This window comes from Barbatula barbatula, assembly GCF_947034865.1.
Source record: "Barbatula barbatula genome assembly, chromosome: 11".
In the NCBI taxonomy this organism is placed as follows: Eukaryota; Metazoa; Chordata; class Actinopteri; order Cypriniformes; family Nemacheilidae; genus Barbatula; species Barbatula barbatula.
In genome coordinates this window covers 17,753,367-17,768,107 of record NC_136774.1, presented here as the reverse complement: position 1 = coordinate 17,768,107, position 14,741 = coordinate 17,753,367, and the positions used below count along the sequence as shown (strand labels likewise).

Below are 14,741 nucleotides of genomic sequence, written 5' to 3'. Positions count from 1 at the left end.
ATTTGATAAATTGCGTTCTATTAAAAATTTGAGTAGCCTATAGATACACTTAGATTTTAAAGAGATATGACTAAAACATATACCTGATTAAGTAGGCCCTCCAAATCTAGATCCCCTCTAAAATGTTATTTTCCTTCAAATATGTTAATGATGGTTTGATTAAGTTGCTGGATTTAAGTCGACACAGTAGCGCAATTACGCTTCGGTGTTAATGTTCGCGGTTTGATTAGCTGACAACAGGCGGCGGTAATTATCTCAGCTTGCGTTAATGACCGCGATATAGTGCGCATGCAGTGAGTTATACACGACGCTCCTCCCTCTCTCGCGCGCACCTAATGAGCCTGCTGCTCTAATGAGCAGGATTTAATGGATTTATTGCCGTTTAGGGCTCAGACCTACATGGCTCCCTGATGTCAAATGGCTTTAATTGGTGTATGGAGTTTGCCAAAAAGTCCCTTCTTTTGTCAACGCGTCTACTCACTCGCCTGACGGCAATGCGCAGTCAAACCTGATGATTGACAGATCCTGTAGGCTGTTGTAAAGCACAAAGCATACTGTGGTTTAAATTAATAAAAAATGATGTGGCTGTATATACTGCTGCACACATTTTATAATATGAAATAAAGTAAACTAACAAGAAGATACATGCTCAATCTTCAATTATTATAAAAAACTTTTATTACATCTTAATCATTTGTCAGACAATGGTGAGTTTATATCTGGATTTTGAAGGTTATTTGAAGAACATAACTTTAAAATCCATCTGGCGTGTTGTCTGTATTCCACAGCAGTTGAAAGTCATTTGGGCTCGGTGTTTGCTCTTGCCAGCTGTCAGATCAGCCTCGTCCTCTAGCTCCATGATCAATACTAATTTAGTGTTAATAGATGTCAATTGATCTGATGTCCCAGGGGTGTGGCATGACCACACACAGAGTTTGACATCTAGCCTGTAAAAGTGTAGGGAATTGAGAGGAGCCTATGCAGAAATGCAATGCTACACTAGGTAACTGTGATGTTGGTATTTCCTGAAGACAATGAAACCCTATCAGGTACGTTTTTGTGTCCACAGTCATCAAAAGTGACAGGTTTAATATCGGCCAAAAATGAAAATTCGGTCGTCAATTACTCACCCTAAGATTGTGCCAAACCTGTGTAAATGTATTTTCTCTACTAAACGAAAAGGAAGGGACTGGATTTGGTAGAATGTCAGTAAACAAGCAGATCTTGCCCCCCATTGACTCCCATAGTATTTATTTTCACTACTATGGCAGTAAATAGGGGTAAGATTTGATCGGTTATCTTTGTGTTTAGCAGAACAAAGACATTTTTACAGGTTTGGACAAATCTGAGTGTGAGTAAATGAAGACAGAATTTAATTTTTGGGTGAACTATCACTTTAATTTCCAATTAAAAACATTAATGTTTTTTCATGTTTTATAATTTGTTATCCATTTTGTTAAACTCAGATGAAGTCATTTTTAGTGATTTCCTGTTTTCTATGTAAAATAAATCCACATAATGTAGATAAATAACATTATCAATAAAGACATCAAGGTCACATTTTCACACAGACTATGGTAATGTCAAAGATGTTTAAGTAATCAATCTTTATAAAAAACTAAATCTACAAATAATCTTTATAAATAATACAATAAATAACATTTTGGGTACTGTATCTTGAAATCTATCAAAATGATATAAACATCAATAAAACATATTACATTTGAATCCTTTTTATGACTATGACTACTTAGATGCTCATAATTTTAGCCTGGATTTCACAGATGGGGTTACAATTGTTTTTAACATTACAATGTTAAATCACTACAAATTAGAGTAAACATTTTTTTTCTGTCTATAGTAAATTGTATAACTTATATGCAGTTAAAGTTTAGATTTGTTTTGAGACTAAAAATACAGTGACAGTAATGAAAGTCATTAAAACGTTTACTTTACAAAAACTGGGTGTGTAGAATTTGGCTTACATCTTGAAAACACCACAAAAGTTAAGGCTGTTTAGATGATTGTATAATAACTGTCTTAAAACCCTGCTGTACCTGGGCTAGTGGTCCTTATATCCTTATGGTGCTAAGCCTGCCCTGGGGATCATTTGTATTGGCTGATGCTCAATATTAAACAAGCCCCTCTCTGCAAGGAGATGATTTACCATTTATAAACATAATCACATAAAACAACTCACAAAATAGGAAACAGAAAATGTATAGTTGAGGTAAAAAAACATGTTTAATCCTCTGTGTTGCCCCGCCTCCCCGAATCTGGCTCACAGTCAGAGATTATCTGGATCACGAATACTCTAAGAAGAAAGGGAAAGGAACTTGTTTATTCCTGTCCTCTACCCATATTTACTTCTGAACTGTCACTCATCTTTTTTCCTCCCTTGTTCCCTCTGCCCTGCGGCTTTTCTCTCACACACAGGCTGTGTGACGGCGCTGTTGCAAGCGAAGAAATCTGGGGGACCATCTGAAACCAATTAGGGTGGTGCAAGAGCCACCCAAAGACTCGGTGACGGATGGGGCTCTTGTATTTATAGCCGAGGTAATTGGCAACACACACACACATACAGTTTGTGGTGCACTTTTCTCACAAAGTGTGAGGGAAGATCCAGGCCAAATTATGATTCATGTTACATCACAGTTTGATAGCGCAGATGTGTAAGGGATTACGCACAATCCTCCCTCTCCAAAACGAAGATGCTTTGAAGTTGTTTAGGCTGTGTACGCTCATGATTTCTGCCAAAGAAAATCTTTCCAATGTCCAAGGACCAAACGACCTGGAATGAACGTATTAATACGATCATCAGTCATCGGCGAGCGGACGAGCAGACGGACGTGCTGCTGTGCGGTGCTGCAGAATCACTGTGGCTGCGTGCAGCTGATACGGAAGTAGGGGCCGGGGCCGTACATCTCAGCTATCTGTCCGGGGCTGTCAGCGCGTCAAACCTGCATGTGAAAATATACACACTGCACATCTGCCTCTCATTAGTCTTCATAAATGGCTGCCATGTGGTCTCCTGATAAATAGGCCAGTCTATTTATTGGAACACAACAAATTGGCTACAAACACTGACATGGAATCGAAGAACTATAAATACTAGACGCGATGAAAGTTTTAAAACGTGCTGCAGGTATTTTATGAGCGTCCTCGTTTTTCCTCCTTTCTTTTTATGTACTTTCAGCCATTCCTCTCTCTCTCGGTCTGCCAGATGACGAGGCTCTCTCCCTCTCTCTCTTCTTGGCTGTAAGTGATCAGGCATAGAATGTAGATTAGGCAGTGACTCCATCCTGCAACATATTTCCAAGTGCTCTACAACTAAAACCAAGAGACATAGCCATAAGATTCCTGAATGAATTGTCAACAGACAAGCCCTAAACCCCGTGTAATTACATATTTGGAGTTTATCTGGCTTTATGCGAAAATGCACAAGTTTCCCTTCCTTGGTGGTCCTTAAACACATCCATATGTCTTGAGTGTTTTCCTTCCCACTCCTACTCTCTCTCTCTCTCTCTCTCTCTCTCTCTCTCTCTCTCTCTCTCTCTCTCTCTCTCTCTGTCTCTCGATCAATCTCTCTCTCTCCCTCCTCGGAAACATTATCCTTGAGCATGAGTAGATTAGAAGACTTGTTGGTGTATTTTTCTCTATTGTTAAATTGCTGTGGCATTAGACGCTTTCTCTGCTCCAGATGAAGTTTTGAAAGTGTGGAAGATCTGGGTGGGGCAGTTTGCAAACACACTAGAGCCACAAAGCACATCCCCGTAGAACCAAACAGGAACACTCAGTAAATGTGGGGAGGCCTGGAATCGTGTGTGGGCCTGCTTTTCCTTTTTTTCCTGCTTGAGAAAAACGATCTGTTTTAGAACACGTGCTAAATATTACCATATTTACATTTTCCTGTTTGAAAAAGGCCAAGCCAGGAGGGAGGGTGGTGGGGGAGCGGTGGGTTTGCAGTGGAAAGGTCTCGAGCCGGGTTAGGCTCTGTTTGAAACTCTAAACCCTTTTCATGCTTATTTGTTTTATGATTCTGCAGGGTACTGTGTTTACACTCAAAGTGCAACATCTGGATTAGATAATTTGTTGAGAATTAACCGAGGCTGGATGCTTATCGACCTCTTCTGATTAAATCTGTTTGATGTTTTGGTATTTTGCTCCACAATGATTTTATTTGGTGGTGGTGCGTCAGCTTGTGTCTTGCATGATATATTTTGGTTCAGGTACTTTGTGGAAAGCCAGGTGAGGGTGATGATTATTCTACTGGAACGGCCCCTTTAAACACACAGACATAAGGAAAGAGAGCGAGCATCCGTGCTCTAATCACATTCATTGCCCTTTGATCTATAATGGCTTATTTGAAAGTTAAGCATGTGGTGACTGTTTGTCTAAAGGCCACTCCTGCAGACGCATAGAGAATGATAAATCCCTCTTTCTTCAGTAATAGTTCTGTTGTCCCTCACAGATATTATACAGACAATGTTTTACAACCGTTATGTTTACTATGACAGGGGAGGTCATAAACATAATTTAATGACAGATTGTCCATAAAACATTTGCAGTATACATAGATACTTTATGCGGTACATTTATAGATGTCCCGTGCATGTGTAAAGAGGTTGTGTGTTCAAAAATAAGCCGGTTCAAAAACTTGATTTTCTTATCCAAAGATAGCATTGTTTTTATCAGCATGGTGCCATCATGGCTTTGAGGTCATGTCCTTACGGGGTTTATTAATTTACATTTAATAGCACAAAAGTTTTCAGTAGAAAAGCCAGTTATGACTCATTGGATTAAAAAGAGCCGCAGTGAATTAAATCATGGGAATTTCCTTGCTTTGAAATGCCGGGTCCAGTATGTATTGTAAGCTGTGTTCCTGAGGTCAGCCATAGTTCCAGTTCAGCTCTGACACATTTTGCACTATACCTGCTGTCCGTAGTTTTATTTTTTATTATTTTGTTACTGTAGTTTACAATGAACTAAAAGTATCTGAGTTGAGCTGCAATGTTAATTAAGTGAACAAATCCCTGTGCCAAATGTGTTATAAATACTACAAGGGGATTTTCAATGTTTCCAGAACAACAAGGGGGATTAGCCTGTTATTTACTCCCAGTGAAAGAGGCCTCAGACCCCCCCCCCCCATTCCTTCGCTGCTGTCCCAGGCCAGGGTCTCTGCAGTGCGGAGGATTATTCTAATGCTGGGTAACAGATGTGTCGGAGAAACTATTTGTGTGCATGTATTTTATTGACTATTTCCATCTGTTTATACAGTTGCTTGTTTCTTGAGTTTTGTTGATGCAGAGGTGTGTGTGTGTCTGTGGTCCTACCTGGACCAAGTGTCCCCACAAAGATATAAGTCATTTTTTACCTTGCATCGGGACATTCTTGGAAAAACGGCATATACATGACACTTCAAGATTTTAGTGTAAAAGTTTTTATTAAAGTAAATTTTTTATTATATGCAGTTTATAATATTTTTATTAATTTACAGTTTGTGGAATATAAAAGACATTATGTATATGAATAGTCCCATAAAACAATGAAATGCAAATGAAACATGGAAATGCATGCATGTTTAAAAATAATGTTCAGATATTATGGTTAACCCTGCTGCTTCATGCTAATTGTTTCATGTAATTTTTAGTCAATTCGTTTTATTGACATTTTTGGAAACATCTCATCTCAAGCTCATGAAGAAGTAAGGAATTTACATGTCTGTCAGAAACTACTTTGGTAAGATGAAGTGTTTTCTCTATAAAAAAATGTATTCTGTATTTGTAATAATAATAAATAAAATGTACAATCCTGTAATTCTATTTTTTTTTAAAGTTGTGTTATGTTTTACATGCACATTTTCAGAATTAACTATCACTGTCAAATATGAAAATAGCTTGACCATTGTGGGTCAGTGGCTAGTGTGTGACCTTCTTCTGACCTTGAATTTAAACTTCAGTTTTGTCTGGTTACTGACAGAGAAGTCATTTTATAGTCTCTATTATAATTGGTTGAGCATCCATATGCGGAAGCCAAATTGATGATTGATTGAAAATATTTCACTGTGGGTTAAAAATGCACACACATCAAACCACACAATGACATGTTCTGGAGGTTTTTTCTGTGTGCTTATTATACTGCTCCATTCCAAGCATTTCTTTGTTGTCATCTTCCCTGAATAATGTAAAGTTTATGCCATTGGACTTAATGTCAATATGTGAGTGTGTGAGTGTGTGTGAGTGTTTAAAACATTCGATATTTCAACCCACGAGAAACATTAGTGGATTTATAAAAGCTGTGCTCAGGAAAACCTTACATTCTTCTGCATCACAAACCTCACATTTCATCTTCCATTTTCTCTTTTTCCAGCTCCTTTATTTTTTCCACCAGCTCCCTTTCTCCCATTAGCAGTATATCTTACCGTTTTACATGCTTTTAATGGTGTATTTGCAGTGAACTGACTGTCCCAATGCTGCCTTCTCAATTTACGGGACTCAGAGGTTGTGCATGTGATCTAGTCCAAACTCCAGTCCTCCATCACCCATGAAGCTCATAGAGTGGTGAGTACATTATAGCTTTAGAATCTCTTAAAATCACATCACTGAAAGGCTAAGGGGTCCTAGTACACACAAGATAGAGTGCAGTGTGGTCATACAGGACTGTGCTGCTTTGTTTTGTCACCTGAAATGTTTCACCATGTCAGGAGACGTGGACATAATGAGTAAGATTGATGTGTGCATGTTTGTGTGGTTACAGGAGAATAAGAATGAACTCATGCCATGTTGTGATGTCATGTTTTGGCGGGTTCTATGCGCATCAGATCCTGTTGAACTTGTGTAAGCACAGGCATTCACCGACGTAAGTCTGACATTCATTATGTGAACGTATTAAAGTATCACCCCATTTCAAATTAACATACACATAATCAAAATTAACTTTTAGTTTTTCTTACCGCATCATCAGACAGTCATTAACCTTTTGAAAATGATTATGACACAATGTAGCAGCAAATGGCATAATAATAAGCAATCTTAAGTTTTTTTGTCATATCCTTCCCATTCACACAGTTTTTCAGCCCAACCAAAAAGTTTGGGCTTTGGCCTCACCACAGGTTGAAGCAAAAATAAGAGGCTGTTTAACTGGACTGGCAGGAGCTTACATAAACAGGCAAGGGATTAGAGTTTCATGAGTTTCTGGGACTCTGTCTGGTATCAGCACTTGAAGAGAGTCAGGAGAACCAGATGAAACATTTGGAAGAAATGAGCAACCGACTAACGTCACATCATGCATTATGGATGAATAGACTTTCCGTCCATGTGGCAAAGACTAGCATTGAACTGTTCCTTGTCTTTCTTATTTGTTTGTGCTATGTACTTGCTCGGTAGTCAATCAAAATAGCATGTTTTTACACACACTTGCACGTTTTATTACCTCAGCTAAAGGGTAAGAATAGAATATGGTTTAGGTAAACGTCCTGTGTCGGATTTATTGTCGGGTAATAATTTGGGAAGTACCGCATTTAACATTGCTTGTTTTAGTTTTGCAATAAGATTTAAAACCCTGTGATGGCTGCATATTATGATTATGATTAAAAAGTAAGAAAAAGGCTTGAATAAAGAGCAATGTTTGTGAAGCTAGTTCTAAACAGAGATCTGTCCTCAATGAAAGAGGAAGAACAGCTGAAGGCTATTTCTTGCGAGCCTTGGCCCATTAAAAACATCTGATGGCTTTTAAGAAGCACAAAGATGTTGCCTAAAAACCAACACAGCCAGTCTGAGTTCGTATCCCAAGTGACCATTGTTGTGGCAAAACGTGATGCTTTACTGCAGAGTAAAGAGTGTACAGACATGACTGTCTTATGTGTAATACATCTCTTGCCCACTCTCTGATGACTCCCTTCCTGCTTTGTCTGCCTTTGGGCTGTTTTCTGGATGATCTGCTTTGATCTGTGAGCTGTGACTACAAGATTGAGATGTAAAGAAAATAGCCAGTTGATTTTGTCTTGAAAAGCCTCCAGATAGGTATTTGTTGTAGTGTGTGTGTGTGTTTTACGTATGGATCATTGATGTCAATCATGTGCATAATGTATCGCAATTGCGCAACAAATAATTTTTGTTTCTTAGAATATGTGAATTTATTTATGGCTCCCTCTTTTTGAAGAACACTCGTATGGTTCGCTTACTTATTTGCTTTATATGGGGAAGTATTTAATGGTCTAATGGCACTTAATAAGTTGATTGACATCCAAAGGCTGATTCGAGGAAAAGTTCAGGGAAAAGAGAAAACATTAAGGAACAATTTCTTTGGACACCAGACAACTACTTAATTTGATAATCATTTTAAAAGCTGATTTAAAAAAATGATTTTCTTATATTCAGAATCATTGAACGTGTAATTGTGTGATCGTTTTTAAATTGTTAGTATACAGTAAGCCCCATAAATCCTTCTTCATGCTTACTGTCTGCTGAAATACTAACAATTTAAAAGCAATCACAAAATTACATTTAAAGTCGTAAACAATTTAATTTAACATCAGTAATGCTTAATGGTACATGGTAAAAAATGATAGAAAATGTTCTGGCAAATTTTCCAGTATATTATCCATTCATTTCCATTAAAGCTAAAACACCACAGGGTGTGCTGTATAAAATAGAAATGGGGTGAAACAGGTGTGAAGAATTAATAAGGAAAATGCATTCATATTAATATTAACATATAATGTGCCCTGTTGTTACAGATATTTTTCTGTAAGAAATAACATTAAACCGTTTTATAAAGTTGTAAGTGTTTGATTCAATGTATCTGTCAAACAAAGTTACAATTTCAGTTCTGTTTCAGTGCAAGATAAGAGTTCCGATCTAGTTTTGGTCGGGAATATTAATAACATACAGGTGTTGCCAAATAGCTGTACATTTCACATATGTTAACTGGTATTGAGCTTTTTGCCTTTCATTTGCGGTCTTGTCTTTTTGCGTGTTAAAAAACACCCCCAAACATATGTATGTTTAGTCATGTAAACAAAACAGCAGTACAACTCTGTTCCACTCTCTCTCTCTCTCTCTCTCTCTCTCTCTCTCTTTCTCTCTTTCCCTTTCTTTCTCTCTCTCTCTCTCTCTCTCTCTCGCTCTCACTCTCACTCTCTTAGATTCTCTTTCAAGAGATCCTTTGGTTTTAGTCCATTGTGGCCACTACTAACACAAACTGGGGGACACACAAGCTCTGTGGCAATCTCTCGCGCTTTCTATCTATACCACCCTACTGCACAAACACAGCTATCCCACCCAGAGGACTCTCTCTCTCGGGGGGTGATCTGAGGTTTTGGGTGTGTAAGGGGAGGCTTGAAGATATGGCAGAAACTCACACAAGACCAGCTGTGTGTGTGTGTGTGTGGGAGGGCTTTGATCAAAGCTAGAGGCGAACAGCCAAGTGGAGGTGGCTGCAGAATGCAGGCTGTGATCATTGAGGAAGGGGCTGGATGGGGGTGCTCACTACTGAGGTACACTAGCACTGGAAAGAACAAACACCTGCTTATCTACTCCAAACCTTCTCCATCCCCAAGCCCACTGCCCACTGCCCACTGTCTAGACTCACTGAGACATCCAGCAATATGGGGGTTATTGCTAGAAGATATACAGCTACCTCCACTGGGCATGCACACTTCAATGCAGCATCGTAAATTTTATTAAGTTAAGGTTTAAGGTTGGGGTAAGTGTAGGCATTAGCTAATGTAATTTATGGTGATATTTTGCATGACTTCAGGCCATATAGCTGTATCCCTACTAGCCACAACCGATATGGGCTCTCCTACTTATGGCAGCAACATGCTGTTGCGCTCTCTGTATTGCTTTTACTGAAGAAAAATATAATGTATAAACCAAATAAACTTTTGGTTAAGTTAAAGAGACACCAGCAGAAAATAATCGTTTGCATATTGCAGATTTGTCTGCATCTATTTGTAAAGTAGGAGAACAAAACATAATTTAATCATATATTTGCTCAATTGACTGGAGGCATGTCTTGTTTATTGTAGACATACTTTGTTTGGGAGACTTTGTGGGAAGTCTGTTCAAAAACACACAATCTAACAAGGCGCATATGTGCGCGTGGCGATGATATTCAGATATTTTGGGCACTGATAGTTTTATATTTGCTTTATAACTCATAGCAGCACAGCTCACTCTGCAATCTCTGTCAACGAGGGAAATATTCCTAATCCGACAATGCAATTTACCCCAACCCAGCCGTGTTTAATAGAGGGAAATAAAAAAACGTTTTAAAGTGTGGGATTTTAATATTTGTTTGGCTAACGCACAAACGTATTGGAATATAATCGGGTGTGTGGAAAATATTTCTTTCGTTTTCAAGTTTTCCTTTAGTGTCTGCCACGCGTGAAAGGTTATGCCTAATTCAAAACACATCCAAAGCAGGTTTCTTCAAAGCTTTCTGTTTTCTGTCTGTGTCCAAACCTGATTTATTTTCAATAAAGCAGCTGTGAGTTGTCCGTTTGGACAGAAATATAATCGTCCTCAGCTTGAATCAATATTTTACAGACTGTCCGGGGACAAAAAATAATTGTAAATAAAATAAATTAATAAATAAAGCCTTTGAAACGCAAGAAAGTTAAATCGTGAAAAGCTCCGTAATCTGTTGCCAAGCACAATTTACAAACATGCTCCTGAAACCTTACGGTTTATAAGACTCGACGCAGAAAGACGGAAAATATAATTTGACAAAGATAAATGAATTACCTGACAGGAGGCATCACAGACAGATTTTAGTTGGATTTTTATGACACTTTTCCAAAAACACTGCACAATTTGATTTTTAGCAGTCGTTTGATTGCTTTTTGCCCTCTTAATCGGATAATATCTCACTGATTAATATAGATAGTTACTTGTATATATTATTTCTATATTCTTTCATATACTTTCATATAAAATAATACAAAAATTGAATAATATTAATTTATATATTTATAATAATAGCATTTTATTTTTATTATAATTATTATAATACCAATAATTATTAATAATAATAATAATAATAATGTTGTTGTTATTTGGTCAATACTCTTTGTAATTTTTCGATTATAATCATATCGATATCAAGATTTTTCATTATAAGATTTATTTTTCTCGTTATTCTATTTTATATGTATAAGAAGTACGCGTATATTTCCCGAATCTCACAGTCTGCTTAGAAACGTCACACTTCGTATGTGGTTGTGTGGAAGAAAACCCAAAAGAGAGCATGTGTTTCAGCTTTGTTCCCAAGCAGGCTAACACACCGAATTGAAGATGCCGCTGACGTTTCATCCGTTTTGTACTCCCTTAATGATGTGATGTGATGTGATGTAATGTAATGAAATCGCCGAAGATACAATTTTGGTGTGAGGAAGGAAACGCACAATTAAAATCAGAATGAATCGCCATTACATCAATCCGGATTTTGGCTGCTGCAAGAGCCCTACAGTGCATCTTTGTTTTACAAGCAACGTAGTTGTGGGAGAAAAAATCAATAACAACGAAATAAGAATCAAAAGTCTCAGTGGTCCAGAACGTTTGGCAAGCGCTTCAACAGTGAAGCCCGCAATTTATTTGGCAAGCATGGTGCTCGATTGCTGTAAAATCACATATAGCTGCTTCCTGTGATAAAATAAGACGTATGGGCCTAGTGCAGGGAGTACCTTATTAAAACAAATGGTGATAGGTCACAATATGATTATACACAGTGAGTTGATGTTATAAAAATATTGACTTGAATCCAGTTTGCCTTATACTTGTTTACTTTAATTGTTTTAAAGACAGTATATGCTAATTTGTAGAAGACTTCCTCTATTGATTTGTACAACTCTTTGTGGTGTTTTTACTAGCCTTTATTTGCCAGACTGTTTGCTTTGGTAGAAGGGCTAAGCAGTGTCTTTTTACCTGGAAAAAAAGACCAAGGCAAACGAGAGAATAAAATCAATGTGTGTTTCCAAACAAAACGAATGGAATCAAAGACGTGTTTAGTTTTTCTGTGCTTCTCTCCGCAGGCGATCTCTCTCTTCTTCAGATGACCCCTCAGAGTCTTGGATTGTGCGACACAAAGGCGAGCAGATGGGCTCTAGCCTCCTCTTTTCTCTTTCTCTGTGCACTAACAGCCGTGCACGCAAAACCAACACGCATCTCAGCGACGTTGCTTGAAAACATTCTCTTGTCACCATTACTGCACAGGTCAATTAGACACTTTGACTGAACAATAATGTCATTTTTCTTATATGGACTGTCTGCGGTGATTGAATTCTTCGGTCCGGTCTTTTCTGCCGATCTGTCTGTCGGTCTCTGGCTATATGTATTTATTTATTAGTCCAAGTGACGTAATCATGATCTAAAAGGTGTAACCTTCACTTAAAAACTAGTGGCGTGTAAAAGCTCGTCTTCATGCAACAGAAGGGTAGCCATGGCCTGAGAATCCGCTGTGTTCATAGCCCACTTTGAGAAGTGGTTTAGTCCTCAGTAGTGTATTTGGCATGAATAGATTCGGGTCTCAACAAAGCGGCCGAGCTCTGGGCTCCTCGTCGGTGTTTCGAAACCAGTGGTTCTTGTGATGAGACCGAGGGGAGAGCTGGATCTAGAGGCTTTCTCTCTCTCTCTCTCTCTCTCTCTCTCTCTCGCTGCATTAGGCGGTAATAGGTTTGGGATGACCTAAACGATTTGTTGACTGGGACAATAAATCTGTTGTGTGTTTCTTGGGATGCTGAGGGGAGGATTACAAGTTGTCGTACAAAGGAATGCAAATTGCTGGCCAAACTGTTGGAGAGGGCTTGGAGGAGACGAGCAATTCGCACCATTTGTGCGGATCCCTTCTTCTTTTTCTCCCCTTTATTTTATGTTTTTCTTTTAGGCCTAATAACTGTGAAGTGTTTGAAAGTAGCCACTGTATTCATCCCAAATCAATGGATCACCCAAAGCAAGCCCTGTAGACCCCGAGATTTGCATTCCATTGAAATATCGACGCCGAGAGTTGACCAGGAGGACAATGTCCTTCAGTGGTATTAAGGCGTTTCTATAGGGAACTGCGTGAAAAGTCTTGAATCCCTGTTTTTTCACCTTCTTTGATCTCATCAGAGACTTCACGTAATTATTTGACATGAATTTTGCGAGTTAGATTTTAAGTTTATTATCCTGCAGTCGTTTGGCAAATAATTTGATTGTAGAAGTTGCTGTGCAAATACAAAATAAAATAAAATAAATTACAAAAAAATAACAAGCATTGATAGTGGAAATTTAAATATACGCTTTGACAAACAATAGTGGTTTGGGAAAAATGTATAAGACACCACAAATTAAACCATAATTGTATTCTTAATGTAAAATACTTCTATTTTGTTTATGGTGTGCATTTCGTTTTTTAAATATTTTTTTATATTATTCGATTTTTGGATTTAGACAACAATTTGTAGCCAAATGATGTAATCAAAAACAGTAGATGTGAACCCATTTTCACTAGATGTACACATTGACGCACTAAATCAATAAAAAAATAAAGACTTAATATTTCAGTGTATGTGGAGATGTAATTCGGTCATATATATAGCCATTTCTGTGTTAAATTACATGCCTTTCTGCATCTAGTTTTCTCCTCAAAATTGTGTTGAATGTCTATAAGCTGTCATGTTTCATTTAAGCTACTAAAAGCATTTCATCCATCTTAGTTGTTCTTTATTGTGGTGGTTAATAAATTGCCCGTCCTGCAGACAGATTAGGTGCTGAAGAGTGAGCGATGCAAAGCCGTGTTCAACAGCGCCTCCTAGTGACATTCGAATAAAATGTTATGCTCGAGCTCCATCCCAAAACACACCACGGCTCCAGTTATGAAGTTTCTTGGTTCTTGCAAAAAACAAGACAAATTTAAAAATTCCTTATATTATTATTTCCAAACTATAATTAAATAAAATAGTTCGTTAAGCAAATTTTAGAAGCTTAGAAGAAGTTAAGCTTTTTTTGGGGGGGAAATTAAAAATAGTAAATCGATATTTTAGGCGACATGTTATGTCATCATAACGTCAAATCTTTTTTATTGGAAACGATTAGTGGATAAAATGTATATTTAACCTGGTTTTAAAATGGAAATCTATGATATTTCCTCCTCTTCATCAAACAATCTGCGAAAGCGCGCGTGTGCAGGCTGCAGGAGATTTAGCTGACTGCGTCCCCGGCACATTGTCAAATCACTAAACCTGCTTGAAGTCTATCTCCTTTACATCTCTGCCTCTGGATAAATGGGGAGGGATCTGTCGATTTAATGATTTAATTAAAACACAACGTTAGTTTTGAGGTCTGATCACACTGTTAGGTCTACACACACCTGTCATGAGAGTTGCGGTGGCGTTTTACAATCGCCTCCGTCTAGGGACGAGCCATAATTGCGATCCCCATAACTTTTTAACAGACTTTCTGTGTGCACAAAGTTGCATAACGCCAAAGAACATTGTTTTTAAAAGAACGAGAGAGAGAGAGATAGAGAGAGCGAGAGAGGCCGCGTATCTTCATTCCCTCATAAAACTGCACTCAAAAACAAGGACACCAATTGGTAGGAAAAAAACAGGTGAATCCGCGTGTCCTCGCCTAAACGAGTCAAAGTGAAACGCTCGTTGTGGCGGTCGAAGACCTCAACCGGGATTTTGCTCATAATGACCCACGCATCTCTTTATGCTAACGTAGGCTGTCCCCTCAATTCATTTCATTGTCTTTGATCAA

General features: G+C 38.1%; 1 long non-coding RNA gene across 2 annotated transcripts; it reads left to right on the top strand.

The window, feature by feature from the left end:
* Positions 1-897: 897 nt before the first annotated feature.
* LOC306900797 lies at positions 898-13,689 on the top strand. 2 transcript variants are annotated; one of them, XR_013787328.1, is made up of 5 exons: positions 898-1,049; positions 2,437-2,556; positions 6,454-6,560; positions 6,757-6,858; positions 7,068-8,779. It is a non-coding gene; the product is annotated as an uncharacterized lncRNA (long non-coding RNA). The 2 variants fall into 2 exon arrangements; XR_013787327.1 differs by lacking the exon at positions 7,068-8,779 and adding an exon at positions 12,035-13,689 and having other exon boundaries at positions 908-1,049.
* The last annotated feature ends 1,052 nt before the right edge of the window (positions 13,690-14,741 follow it).